Below are 16074 nucleotides of genomic sequence, written 5' to 3' on the forward strand. Positions count from 1 at the left end.
ACCAACAAGGAACATCCAGTTGTTGGATTAACTGCTGCCTGAGGATCAGTAGAGATTCTCAGTCATCCAGGTCATAGTTGTCCCAAAAGTGCTTTTTCAGGAGGCAACTGAACTTTCTTGGTTTTTTTTTTTTTTCATTTTTCTTTTCCAAATACTTCAATGACCCTCTAAAAGAATGCAGATTGCAAGGAATATAAATCCTTCCATTCCCCACTGTCCTATCAGAGCTGAAGAAGCTTCTTCGTTGAGAAATGAAATGTCTTCAAAAGAAAAAAACAAGAAAAACCAGTTGCCTCCTGAAAACGCACCTTTGGGACATGCTGCCTGAGGAGCTTCAAGCCGAGAAAATAAGGCTGTCCCTGTAGATGACAAGTCTAGTGGCCATCCCCTCCCGGTGCAAGGGCTCATTGTGTGGAGAAGACAGCAGAGCAAAACAAAAACAAAAACCCCTTTGCCTTTCCAAATGAGCAAGACTGGGACAGCTTCTGTTTAAGAAGATTAGTGAACTCAAGCCTCTCCATGGGCAACACCCCTTCAATAGCCACACTCCATGTGCCTTGACTCCCAATTTGAAATCTTGTGAGTTAGCCTCTGGATTGGCTGACAAACTTTCTACAATGCTTGGACCCTTGGACTTGACTTGACCACTCTTGTGTCCCCTGTTTTGGATTGGAACGCTTTGAAGGTGAGCTTGCTGAATTTTGTGGAAGATGTTTCTCTGTAGGTAGTCTTCACTTAATGACCATTCATTGAAGATAGCACTAAAAAGTGATTGTGATTGTTAATTGTTGTAGAGGAACACATTTAACTGGGATCTTGAGAATGATGATGGGAGCTGTAATCCAAACGAGAGAGGGGGGAGGGAGGGAGAGAAGAAGGAAGGGAGGGAGGGAGAGAGAGGGGGGAGGGATTGGTCTCTAACAAATCTTGGAGATAAACAGAAGCACACCAGTCTATCTTTTTCATTTTATTGATTTTTATCTGTCAAAGTAATTTTGTTCTATTCATTGTTCTGCACCAGGTGCCTGCCAAAAAGTGACAGAAAGACATGAAATTCAGTTTCTGCATTGCAAAGGCAATGTCATAGTCAAAGTTACCAGACTTAATGCAATGCTGTATCCAAAATCAAAGAATAGAATGCAGATATTTGAATGAAGATAATCCAGTTTCAAGGAATTTGGGAGCCCAGTGAAATGCTAAGTTTGGAACCCACCCTTCATATTACCGCAGCACATGATTCCTGTAAAATGAGATATTACAAAGAACCAGAGCTACAATTTAAAGTTGTTTGCAGAAGAAACCTATTGGATACAAAATAATAGGGGTTTTGTGTGTGTGTGTGTATCAATTTTTGCTTCAAAAAGAGACACACTTCCCTAGGCAGAGAAAAACTACTTTTATTTCTGGAATGATATTTTCTTTGCCTTCTGTCTCCTACCCCTCTACAAAATTATTGTAGCAATTGCCTGTTCAGCTGCACAAAGAAAACAGAACAAAAATCCATCACCACAAGATCTTCTTTAGATCTAGAAGTAATATCTCAATATCCATTTTCCTGTCTCTTATCCAGATAACTATCATGGGGGGACCTGCCCTTTTAATCCCTGACTTCTAAACTTACTCAAGAGTTTTTGGTGAGGAATTTCCTCAAAAGCTTGTTTTTAAAGTCCAAAATTTTCAATCGATCCCTCTCTTTGCCCTCTTAAATAATATCCACTTCCCCCATCTATCTCCCCTGCTTCTTATCCTAAGAAAGGAGCAGAATGACTAAGTATGACATAAAGAAAGGAAACGCAGCAATAAGAAATTTGTTTATTTGCATATGCATTTATTTATTGCAATTAAATCCATTTCCATCTAGAAACAGCAACAACAGTGGAAAACAATGCTAGATGTGTGTGCTTTGTGCCCTTTTCTGGCACTGTCAAGCAGTCTCCTATTGTCTGGCATCCTTTTCTTGATGCTTATGTGCACATCGTGGTAACATTGGAACAGAATGCACAATGGCTATCCTTTCTCTCTTTTGTTATAAACATGTTCTTTTGACCTTTCTCATTTAAATTAAGTCTTCTGTCTTGGGTCTTGGATCAGCTGGGCAATCAACAAGATATCTTAGGCCATTTTTGTTTACATTTCATTTAAACAAGCAACACATCTGATATTACAACTGTCTTATCCCCTCTCTTTCCTCCAATTCATACACACATCAGATTTAGGGCACTTTTTAAATATTAAGGTTACTGGATCTGAATTGCAAACATCCCATTAGATTTTTGGAGGGTTATGTGTGGTTATGTTTAGTTGGGTTGGGATGGATTTTTTTTTTTTAATGCCTCCAAGTCAGTGTTCACTTCTGGTGACAACTTGGATAAGTTTCTGAAGTTTTCTTGGTAAGAAAGATCATCGATCATCTGCGATCGTCAACTCCCGCATTGGAGGTCCTGATCTCAGAGCGCAGCCCTGCTAATTCACACAGTAGCCTAATTTCTAAGATTGCTGACCAAAGACAAGGGGATCCGTGAGAAGACAGACCTAATCCCTAAGATTGCTAGCTGATGATCTGTAACGTGAAGATTAACCTTCTGCCAAAAGACTTTCATAGTTACCTTCATCCTAATATATGCCCGAAGACAAGAAGACCCATGTGAAGACAGATCTGGTTCCCAAAAATCACTAACTGATGATCTGAAGAAATGAGATAACCTTCTGCCAAAAGACTTTCATCTATACTTACAACCTAATATATGCCCTCTTCCTATACCCCCCAGGACCATCCAAACTAAATCTTCTCCTCTTCCTCCCATCATTCTCTTCCTGCCTTAATTTTTCCCAATATAACTCTGTTTAATTGATTAACTGATCTTACTAAATGATTAATTAATTTTTACAATTATTTATCATTAGTGAGTAATATTATAGATTATCATAGACTAGTGGTTATTGATTAGTTTGGTTAACTATTTTGAATATTAGTATGATTAGTATGTTTAGTGCAAATTAATGATTAGGACAATTAATTGACTACTGTGTTTTCAATGAATACTATCAATGAATACTTCAGCTTCAACCAAAACAATACAAGAGCACAAAATAGATACAAACTAAAGATAAACCGCACCAAACTTGATTGCAGGAAATACGACTTCAGCAACAGAGTAGTCAATGTCTGGAATACTCTACCTGACTGTGGTTTCTTCCCCAAACCCCCAAATCTTCAACATTATACTGTCTACTATTGACCTCACCCCTTTCCTCAGATGTCTGTAGGGGGCGTGCATAAGTGCACCAAAACGTGCCTACCATCCCTGTCCTATTGTTTCTTTTTTTTTCTTATCGTATCCATTTCATGTATTTATAACCATGTTTATACTTATACCTGTTATCTAATAATTGTTTGACTAAATAGATAGATAGATAGATAGATAGATAGATAGATAAAATAAAATAAAATAAAATAAAATAAAATAAAATAAAATAAAATAAAATAAAATAAAATAATAAAATAAAATAAAATAAAATAAAATAATAAAATAAAATAATAAAATAAAATAAAATAATAAAATAAAATAATAAAATAAAATAAAATAATAAAGATTGTTCAGATGTGTTTCAGGGGGATTGAGAGAGAGTGACTGGCCCAAAGTCACTCAGCTGTCTTTTGTCATGCTCTCCCAATTTCTAGCCTGGTCTCTTAACCATTATATCAAACTGGCTTGCTATTAGGTAGGTAAATGAAGGTAAATTTCTATATCTCTTTGTAGTCCATATCTCATAGTCTTAGTCTTCAATGCACATCACAGAAACATAGCTGATGAAAGATAGATAAACTATTAGCCTGACAGAAGGGTCAAAGAGGATTGTGGGTAGACTTAAAAAAAAAACCTGGATCCAGCATAATTCCAAATGATCTATCGGACAGGATCTTGTTTGCTGGGCAGGCACATGGATCATGGAGATACAGTCTGGCACACATTTCTTTTTCATACCCTTTGGTGACAGCTGCCTGGCAAAACAAAAAGCCCTTCCTCTTTTGAATCTCAGAAGCAACTATTGTCATCAACACTTATTTATCTTAGTTGGATTTCTTCTGGTATCTACTTAATCTCATGGCTTCAGAGCAGGAAGTTGGAAGCAGGAAGCAGCTATACAGCCTGCATATGGATTGAACAGAGCAGATGCAGGAGACTGACAATGGCAGCAGATAAGGTCCTGTGGATGAAACACATGGAAGGAGGGACATGTAAGGAATGGGGCAATCCATTTTCTGAGGCCAATGGAGGTACATATACTGTGATCCCCTTAAACCTTCCCATGGAAAGTAGTACTCTAGTAAATCATCCAATGGGTGGGGCATGACTGGAAGGTAGGGAAGAGAAACAAAATGGAAGATGAGTTACCTGTATATGTAAAGGGCAAAGCTGATAATATACTTCTACTTCATTCCTCTCCTTGGTTAAAAAAACAACACCCTTCACAAAAATAGAATCTTGCTTTCTACTTTTTCAATCCCTTGAATAAAAAATGACAACAAAGATTAGTTACGGTGAAACCAAGCAATCTAGCCAAAAGCCTTGCATCTGTTTTTCTCCCTGCTTATTTGCTGCCTGTTTCTCAGCTTTGGATACATCTGCCATGTGTATTGATAATAGTTTTGTCTGGTCTTAGATTCTTGCTGGCTTTAGCTGTCAGTACTTGTATGAAAGGCTTTCATAAGTATGACAAGGAGAGCGATCACAGTGTGTCCCTATTGACTATCAATGACTGAACCAAAAAACTACATTGGAGCAGCTGTAAGCTTCTCACTTGACATATGAGTTCAATATGTAGACATTTGGAAGACAGACAATCTGACCCCATAACATTAGGATGAATTTCCGTGTCCTCTTCTAATGAATAAATAATTTTAGTTATAATGTATTAACAAACTGTTATGGTGCAATCAATATATTCAATATTACTTACTTTTTACTTATTTGCTTCTTTATTTTCAATATTTCTAGTATATCCTTAAGAATTTTGGGCAAGTTTCCTTTGAGAACTTGCTAAAGTTTTGATGTTTGATTGAAGTTAACATGTATCTGAAGATTAAAATTAATAGTTTCTAAATATTATTTTGTATCCTGTCTGACTTGATAGTATTCCATACCTCTAATTCTCTTGAAGATTTATTTTACTGATCTGTAAAAAGGGCACAGAGTATGAATTAAATTTATACATTGCATAAAACATAAGAAAATTATCAGTTTTTGAAAGAATAAAATAGAGAGTCTAATCCTTAAACTTTTTAAAAGTGTTGTGAAATCAAAGAGAATTAAAAAAGAGAAGGCTGAGAAGTAGTTTACATGTAAAGTAATATCAGAACAAAAATAAAATAAAAGAGATGGGTTTAAAAAGTAGTGAAAGATTAACTTAGCTATTATGAAAATACTACTGTAGAAATTAGATTATTTAACCATGTAAAATAAAACTGTAGCTTTTCTTTGATAACATTTGTCAACTTGACTTTTTTTTACCCACTCCTTATGAATAGCCCTGCTGTAGAAATCATTTTATTTAACAAAGCTTTTCTTTTCTAATATTTGTCAAAAGGATACTTGAATCAAATGGGAGAATTACATTAAAACAACAGCACCAAAGGTCAAAATAAAGAATTGAGACAGGATATATATTCTGGTGTGCATGTGTATGTTTATTAAATACACATAAGCATATGATATCTGCTGTTCATCTACCCTGATGTTTATGTTTGCCAAAAGAAAGTACAGTATGTATGCACGCACGCACGCACGCATGCATGCATCTGTGTGTGTGTGTGTGTGTGTGTGTGTTATGAAAGCACCATGATTAAATATAGCTCTAGACCAGGGGTGTCAAACTTAAGGTCCACAGGCCAAATCTGGCCTGCAGGGTGCTTAAATCTGGCCTGTGAGGCCACCCTGGAAACAACAAAGGACTGACCCGCAGTCTCTGCCAGCAATAATGGAGCTCGGAAGTGTTCCACACACACACCCCAGCTCCATTTTTGCTAGCAGAGCACTTGGGCCACCACAGACACCCCCCAACATGAGTGACGTTGATCTGGCTATGCCCCCCCACTACACACAAACACATCCCGAGGTGAAACACAACCCTGATGCATCCCTCAATGTAACTGAGTTTGACACCACTGCTCTAGACCCACTTGATCTAGAGATAAAATAGGGAGGTATCAGAATAGAATAGAATAGAATAGAATAGAATAGAATAGAATAGAATAGAATAGAATAGAATAGAATACTTTATTGGCCAAGTGTGGTTGGACACACAAGGAATTTGTCTTGGTACAAATACTGTCAGTATCAGGTAGGGATATAAAATAAATCTCTGCAGTTCTATGGAAGCAAAGCAGCATCAACATGATCTGCAGATATGGAGCCTACTAGCATCTAAATTCAAAAACTGCACACCACTATATATTTCAGATTTTTTCCCCAAAAAGAAAAAGAACAAATATTTGGAGAAGTGTCATACAAAAAAGCATGTAATAGAATTTGGATGCTTTGACAATGGCTGTAATAAACAATCTTTGATGCATTTAAATGAAACAGGAGAATTATATCTTAAAGGAGATTTAAATTATTTGTGATCATGTAATCAACATAAGTCAAATTCATTATCTTCTTTTTGAAAATAAACAACACTATGTGGAATAAACAACATTTGTAGGTGTATATTGCAGCAAGAATAAGTCTTTCCCACCTGAAAAAATGACATCTTTGTGCATTTAGTTATAGTTTCCTGTGTTTGAATTTGCTGGTTTTAAGGTGCTACGAGGTTTAAATATTTGTAAATGTGTCCTAGATTAATCCTCTTATTACTTAAATAAGAATTTAGTAAAGCATGCAACCGCCTTTTATCTACTACATTAAGCCTATGTTTGGTGAATTCAGAATCTAATGAATGTCAGTAGCCATAAAACAATATTTTCCTTCTCTGTAGCGCAACCCTATGAAGCCATTGGGTTTTCTGAAATTTCTTCCCATGTCCTTTATATCTGCTATCATTTGCAATCTGTCAGCTTTCACATTTAAAGCCAGCTTTACATACAGTAGAGATCTTGCAAGGGAACTGGTTATCATTATAATGATAGGCTGTGCCATCTCTGTCCTAGAAGAGTTAAAAGATGCTAAAATGCTGAAAAAAGAGATTGAGATGACAGAAAATACTATGTATTTTAGTTTCCAGGATAAAGCAAGAAAAATACTACCATGATTGCTAGTTGAATGAACTAAATTATCATTCCTATACTTATTTTCCAACAACTCATGTTTTCATAGCATAATTTTATTAGTTTCCTAAACTAATCAGCAGATAAGCTATTGGCAAAAGCTCATGAAAGTTGTATAGTTTCTCTATTTCATTTAATACTATCAAAATTGTCCTCTTTTTCCTTTTGTGAAGTTATAAAGTTGACATCAAACATTACATAAGCAATTTTGAGACAATATTGAAGGTTTAGTTATACAATGGATTTTAGTCAAAAGACTGGGAAATGTCTAGTTAAAGACATGCAAAACTCTTCTGAGTAGCTTGCTAACAAATTTGTTTGTTTGTTTTTATTCTCCTTTGTTATTTTTAACTAACTCAACCTGGCAAACATATCCAACATACCTTCTATTTTCCCCACAACAAAAATTCTGGGGTTGAGTTGGGCTGAGAGAAAGTGACTAGACCAAAGTCACCCAGCTGGCTTTCATGTGTATTGTAATGTAAGCTAAAAAATACACCCAAACCACTAAAATGTACAGTATGTACCTTTAAAAAAACCTTTATTAAACAGTAACAATAGAAGTGAGGAAATCCGACCATCATCAGTGGAGTTTTATTTATGTCCTATTTGCCCTTGAGAGAGGACAGACTGCAAATCATGTTCAACAATAGGAATGCATGACATTATCTTCAAACCATGGTATCCACCATGAGTGATAATGGACATCTCAGCTCACAGAAGAAATGAGAGAATAAAAAGCATCTCAGAAGACACTGTCCAGGGATCCCTGGAAAATAAAGGCAGGGGAGTGGGGGAAGCGATTTAAGACTTGCAAGATTTTGTTACTGACACTACAATAAAGGTCATATTAATATTTATGCTCTTGGTTTATCCCTAAAGGCTGACACTTCAATGGGTGCTGTAGCAAGGAAAGCTCACTGTTTTTTACCTCAGGTTCACAAATATAATAAAATCATGGTGAGCTTCTTCTTCTTTTAAAGTGCCTGAAATTGACAAGAGTTCTGGCAGTTTCCCCTTGCAAGTGACAGAAAGAAAGCTATTCCTTCCTTCCTTCCTTCCTTCCTTCCTTCCTTCCTTCCTTCCTTCCTTCCTTCCTTCCTTCCTTCCTTCCTTCCTTCTTTTCTGTTGTACAATGGACACACCATATGGGAAAACATTAAGCGCATAGAAGAGTCAAAGATGTGGGGGGGGGGGTGTCACATACAAATGATCTATCAATGGAAATCACATGTTTTAAAGTACTGACCCACTTAATGGAAAATGATTGTCACTTGCTTTCCTGGCTCAGGTGGGAGGGATAAAAAACCAGGATATGAAACAATCAATGGCCACAATAATAGTCATTTGGAAAAAAAAATCGATGTTCTGGTTTATTGTGAAAAATAATTAAAAAGTAACTGAAATTCAGAGTGAAATTCCTTAAGAAGATTTTATTTCCAGCTTATAATAGCACAGGAAACCAACAGACTAAGTCTGCTATGAAAAAGAAGTGAAGTTGTTTGATTACAGAATGAAGCATCCTGTAACTGTGCAAATTGAGATAAACACACAACATACTCAGTAGCAAGCAAATGGAATCAATACTGTTTATTTTACAGCAGTCTTTTCTTAGCTGCCTATATCCAGTCAAAAAGCAGCCATATCTAATATAGCTTTTTCTATGGGTTTAGGCCCTTTAGTGTGTAGTATTTTGTGTTTGGTTGAAATCCTGCTCAAGTTTCCACAAATGCAACTCTTATCATCCTCTTGATTCTTTCATTTTCCCTAGGTGCTTCAAAAATGAAGATGCTTGTTTGACTTTATTTTTTGAAAGTAGAAAGATCAATCCTGTCAACAGTCTGGGCCATTTTCTCATTCTGTAGGTCAGACAAATTTTATAGAAAGGCTTCCAAAAATTTGTAGAAATCAATTGAGTGGATGATTTCCTTACATTTCTCCAGGGGAAAGAAGAATTCGTCCCAATTCCCAAAGACAGCTCTTCTCTGTGATAACAGTAGGCCACAAACGCTCCATGGAAGAATTACTTCCTTACACCTTCTCTGGGAATTTAATGGCAAAATCTTCTTCAACAGGCTCTTTGTCTTGGAAATAATTTCTCATCAAACTAAGTGGCTTCTGGTAGGAAGAAGAAAGGAAAACTATTTTGTGCAGAACTACATATATATAAGAAAACAAATATATTTCTTAAGTTTTCGCGGGTACTTACGTGTATGGTATTCAGCTTTGTTCGGGTATTTTCCCACGTCATTATAGTTGTGCTTTTAAAGTTGTAGCAACGTTTCGGCAGAATCTCATCTGCCATCATCAGGCTTCTGTATTGTGTTTGTCTGTGAGTCAGACTTTCACAGCCATTTCTGTTTTAAATTTGGGGCTAGCCTACTGCTGTGCCAGAATGGTTTTTTCTTCATCCTGATTGGTTGGGAGTCTTGGTCTGTGTTTATTGGTCTTGGAGTTTGCTGTGTTCTGCTTGATTGGTGTTTCCAATATCTTCTATCTGTTTTGTGGCTTTTTTTGTCTTGATTGGCTGGCAACATTGTGTTCCTGTATTGGAGGCTTTTAGTGCAGTTTGGCTCTGAGTAAATGGACGGCCATCATTTATTAGGAAGCTAGGTTTCATCTGGGTGCCTGGTTGGGGTGTGTTTGAGCTGGAGGTATCAAGGGGGATCTGTTTGTGTCCAGGTGTTTGCCTGGATTTTTTGTTTGTGAGTGCAGGCTTCCAAATAATTGACAGTCTGGTGGAATCATCTCTTCTATTCATGCTTTCAGATCTTTTTTCAATCTCTATGGCTTCTCTGATAATTCTGTGGCTTGGGTTTTCTAAAAACAAACAAATCCCCCCTGATACCTCCAGCTCAAACACACCCCAACCAGGCACCCAGATGAAACCTAGCTTCCTAATAAATGATAGCCGTCCATTTACTCGGAGCCAAGCTGCACTAAAAGCCTCCAATACCAGAACACAATGTTGCCAGCCAATCAAAACAAAAAGAGCCACAAAACAGACAGAAGATATTAGAAACACCAATCAAGCAGAACACAGCAAATTCTAAGACCAATAAACACAGACCAAGACTCCCAACTAATCAGGATGAAGAATACCATATATATATGGTATACCACCACCCAGTACAGATCAATTCCGTAGCCGAGACACTTATCTCCAGAACAAAATGCTTAGCTGACGAACAACACCTAAAAACCGAACTACACACTCTCACTAACGTACTAACAGCCAATGGATTCCAAAGAAAGAATATTCCCCACCTAATCCAAAATAAACCCCAACCAAAATCCAAGACAGAGAACAAGAGAACAGCAAAGCCCTCCTCCCATATATAAAAGGCACTACAGACAAAATCAGCAAGATCCTCCAAAAACAAAACATTAAGACAGCATTCTGCACAAACAGAAAAATATCCACCATCCTAAGAAACCCTAAAGACAGAATTGAGTTAGAAAACCAAGGAGTATACGAAATCCCATGCACCACCTGTCCCACCACATACATCGGACAAACCAACAGAAGAATAAGTGCACGCATTGAAGAACACAAGAACTCAATCAAAAAAGAAGAACTGACCTCTTCCCTGGTCCAACACCTCAAAGCCACAGGACATGAGATTGACTTTAAAAATACCAGAACTATTGGAAAAACCGAACACTTCAACAACAGAATAATCAGAGAAGCCATAGGGATAGAAAAACGCCCACACAGCATGAATAAACAAGATGATACCTCCCACCTACCAGCCATTTGGAAAACCGCCCTCACTAACAAACGAGTACCTAACATGAAGAATGACACCAGACCCACACCCACAAGGGCCACACAAGATGCTACCACCACACCTCCACGTAGAAAGCAGACTCACACCCACACAGATGATGAGACATGACCACGGACCAGAAGCCGTACTGCAGCTGCATCACTACCCGCTTCAAACCCCTCCATCCCATACATGAAGTGAATGGATGCCCACCATGAATATATAATAATAGCTGTCTTAAAAGTGATTCCCCCCCTCTCAGAAGGGAACTGGACTGTTTTTTTGAGGAAGAAGAGGAAGACATTTTGCTTCTTCTCCAACAAGATTCATCAGTTGTTACAAGATTGAGATAAAAGTCCTTCTTTTCTTGATTTACATCTTACTGATCCAGAAGATTTGTGTTTATATTGCAGAGACATATTTATCTATCATTCTATGTATATAACAACTTGTATATATTAAATGAAAGGATCAATGAATTTAGCACTCCAAAGAAATTTCATACCTTAATTGAAGGTTCAAGTTTTTGTCAAAGACCAACATGACCTTTTGGATGGGAACTTTATATTACATTTAGAATTCTAAAGAATAGATTTGACATGCAGTTGTCTGGTTTTAAGAGCTTTATCTGTCTCAGAAACACATGGGTGTTCGTTAAAAAGAAAAATGATTCCATATATATCATGAAGAAAACAATGAATATGCTGTTAGCTGCTCAATGTTGTCACAACTGGTGTTTCATGAAACTGGAGCAAATAAATCAAATTAAACTTTTCCTGACACAATGGGTAATATGGATTTGTTTTTTCAGTTCATCTCTTATTGTTAAATTTGATAAACTGATCACCTTATTTCCCAAGGAATTTAAAAAAGTTATTCAAAACAATGAAATATGGATTTATGTCTAAATGAATGAGCTGGACTAGAATAAATGAGCTAGACAATCAAGTAAAAAGAGTTTAATAAGCTACTTTTTCTTATAAATGTGCCCAAGTGAACAGAAAGGTCAGAAATAATAGTCTAGACTATAGTTTTGCTCAGTTTCCCACGTGTTGTAGAAGCTGTTCTATATTATTTTTCTTAAAATCAACCAACAATACATATATTTTCATGTGTATGTTTTTTTATTATGACCCTATATGCCTCTTTACTGGAAGAGAAACTTCTGCAATTTTGCAGGCACTTTGTTGAAATACGGCATTTCTATGTATACCTTGAAATAATAGATTATTCATAACCTTAAGTAGCTTGCTACTTACAAAATTCAGTAGAGTGCACTTTTGTATACTTAGCCCAAGAATTACATGTGAGTCATGTTTGCATTAAAATATAAAACAATCTCAGATTCTCATCTATTCCTAACAATGATTCTAGACCCAGGACTGCAAAACTTCCACAAATGACTACATTATACCGTTATAAAATGAAATATTTGGCCCAGTGTTTGCTTTGTTTACAGAGTTTTCTGCTGGCACTTGTATGTTAGCAGGATCCATCTCCAAGTTTATCTTTGGAAGGCTTAAATATCCTTAAAATTGCCACTTCCAAAGGAGCAAAACTTTTTCATGGTCAAATGTAAAGGACAAGAATAAAATAAAATAAGAGAATGGTGTGTTTTTACCATATAGGGAAATATTCCTTTCCTGTAAAGCAGAGGTGGGGAGCTATGGTTCTTTTGTAACTTGTGGATGTCACCTCCCAGAATTCCTGAGCCAGCCATGGAATTCAAGCTGGCTCATGAATTCTGGGAGTTGAAGTCCACGTGTCATAAAGGGGCCATAGTTCCCTACCTCTGCTTTAAAACATGTTTGTAGAAGGATGAAAAAAGAATATATAATTACTATACCACTAAATAATGTCTGAAATTTGACATCAGTTAATAAAATTGCAAGGAAATAGATTGTGTCACTAAGATGGCTGGGCAGTGGAGTTTTCCATACATTAGGCATACTGTCTACTGTTTGTAGAACTATTTGAAAATGGATGCAAAAGAAAGGAAGAAAAAGAGAGGAAAAGGAAAAATAAAGTCGAAACTGAGATTAAAGTAAATTGAAGAGTGGGTGGGTTGGTAGAGGAATTGTGACTTGAATCAAATATCGTTAAAAAAATCAAAGCAAACTATTAGTTTTACCACCGTAGGGATATAAAACCAGTTCATGAGAAGTGAATGTGGCAAACTATTAAAAAAAAAACCCTGAAGAACAATTTGCAAGCACTTGAGAGGTTTTTTTGTTTGTTTGTTTGCTTTATTGTTTAAAAAATCATGACAAAGATCTTTGGTCACCAAAAAAAAGGGGAGGGGGTACCTAGAAAATCTAATTATGAATAGAATACTTAATTTTACCCTAACATATTTCCAAACATTCTATGAAAAAAAAAAAGTATTACATTTGTGTATCTAGAAATATATGATAAAATTAAAGGGGGCAAAAGTACTTTTCTGGAATTTATTTTTTTTAGAAATGTAATGTAATTTTTTTTTAGAAATGTGCTCTTTTTTGTACTGAAGTACATTAATTTATTCTGCAAATAAAATATAACCTGCAATTATCTCATCCCTTTTAAGTTATTCTTAGAGAGCTTGATAAATGTATACATGAAACACCAATATGACTTTTTTTCTGAATTCTCTGAAGATATACTCAGGATTTTAATAATCAGGATTGACTAAGACACCTGAAAGGACAAACAAGAAGGCTCTGTATAGAATAATGCTTTTATTCTATACATTCAGAACGTAGAGTGAGGAGGTAGAAGAACAGTAATTAATCTTTAAACTGCCATGACTATTTTGGTTGCAGGTAAATACGTTTTTTTGAATTAGGAGAATGATGGAATTTGCCAACAATCCACAATTTAACCATGAGAAATTAAGTATTAATTATTCTGGGTAACAAAAGGTGTCTAATTCCCATATTTTTGGAAATAGAAGTGTTGAAAGCAAGCTTGAAACTTTTTTAAATCAAATTTAGACAATTGGATAATGCAAACAGAAATCTTTACAGAAGTCTGAGAAATGGCTTTGTACTTCCATATAGAAATCACATCCGATATCTTATATCTAGGGGTGGGATTCAGTTTTTTTAACAACTGGTTCTGTGGGCGTGGCGTAGTTGGTGGGTGTGGCTTGGAGGTCATGTGACTGGGTGGGCATGGCCAAGTCAACATCACTCATGTCAAGGGGCACTTCTCCTTGCCTGGCCTCTCATGACAGTGGGGATGCTGCAACCATCATAAGTGTGAAAAATGGTCATAAGTCATTTTTTTCAGTGCCATTGTAACTTTGAATGGTAACTAAACGAACTGTTATAAGTCTAGGATTACCTGTACAAAAATACAAAAAGCTTCTTTGCTTGCAAAAAGCTGCCCTAAATATCAATCATTAGATTAAAAATACCTGCAAGCCAGAGTTACAAATCAGGCAGGGTGCCAGAGCACCTTGAAGAATGAAAATAGTTAAAATGCAGTGATAACTATCAAGCAGCCAACTCTTGCTCATAGAGTGAAACCCTTTAGCAGAGAGGTTATTTAAGATCTCCAGACAAAGCACACCCAGGAAAAGCAATCCTTAGATCCATTTGCACCACTTAAAGATACCAGCTGGTCTCACTCACCTCACAAGATAGCTTAGGGAAATCATCCAGATTTAAGGAAAGGTCACATGTCCCCCAGAAAGGCAATAAAAAAATCAGTTCCAAGCTTGCATCCTGCTCTTGGATGTATACTCCAAAAGGACAGTGCCAGATAGTACTAAAGCAGTGAGGAACACCCCCTCTCCAGAGAGAAAAAGAAACCATGAGGCAGGAAAAAAATCAATACAAATAATTAAATCACAATAGTAGCTGTTGCTTATTGAAGTTGAATAGGGAAAATTATCCCATCAATAAACACAGAATTAAACTTCACCAAGCACAGAATTAACCTTCACCAAAAACCATTTTTAGACCAAAACTCAGAAAGGGTATATAAACTCACGTTTGAATGTCAATTTTTCTAGCTAGCCAAGAAGCCTTGCTGAATGTCACTCATCTTGGTTCCCTGTCACTAAAAGCTTTGCTTCATTATTCAATTATTTCTTCAAAGTGCTGATTGTCCAGGGAAGTATTTCCTCCCAACAGCAGTGTAAAAATCTTAAAACAACCCTTCCCCTTTAAGAAAGCCAAGCCCCAAAACTCAGGAGACAGTAAGTCTAGGCTGTCTGCCAAGTATGTAATAAGGGTAGAAAAAGACAAAAGGAGATTGCTTTTAACTACCGGTTCTCTGAACTGCTTAGAAAGTTAACAAGGGGTTGTATAGAACCAGATAGAACCGGTAGAATCCCATCCCTACTTATATCACTGGCATTTAACTGCTATAATAATTGATATATATTTATATCAGTTACTGGGGGGGGTATAATCAAAAAGTGACTATTTCTCATTTTTGATGGGAGTATGATAAATGAAAGACTAACATGGATTGGATTTGTGTTCACATTTCTTTTTCTACCTGCAATAGGATGAATAATTTGTGGAAACCATTTTCATTCAAGCCTAGCAAAGAAAGGACCCCATGGTACCTTATTCTAAGGTTATCTGTTTATGCTTGCATAAGGTTTCAAGGATTATTAGAATCTGATATATAATAGAAATTGCAATGAATTATATATCATTTCACAGTGCTTTACAGCCCTCTCTAAGCAGTTTACAGAGTTAGCATATTATCCCCAGCAATCTGGGTCCTCGTTTTACCAACCTTGGAAGGATGGAAGGCTGAGTCAACCTTGAGTCATTAAGAATTGAACTGCTGGCAGGCAACATAATTAGCCTGCTATACTGTATTCACCACTGTGCTATCGCAGCTCTTAATAAATGATAGATAATAGATGATAGATAGAGATAGAGAGATAGGTAGGTAGATGATAGATAGATAATGACCATATTATTTTAACACATCTAGTTATCTTTTTAAAAAGTCATCATTTCGATTATATGTTTATAAAGCCGCAGAAAATGGCTATATAAAAGTCTGTAATCAGCAAGTGATTCCTGCATCTTC

This window comes from Notechis scutatus, chromosome 1, assembly GCF_049901735.1.
Source record: "Notechis scutatus isolate UNSWTSFEM ecotype Mainland chromosome 1, rNotScu1.2, whole genome shotgun sequence".
Taxonomy (NCBI): Eukaryota; Metazoa; Chordata; class Lepidosauria; order Squamata; family Elapidae; genus Notechis; species Notechis scutatus.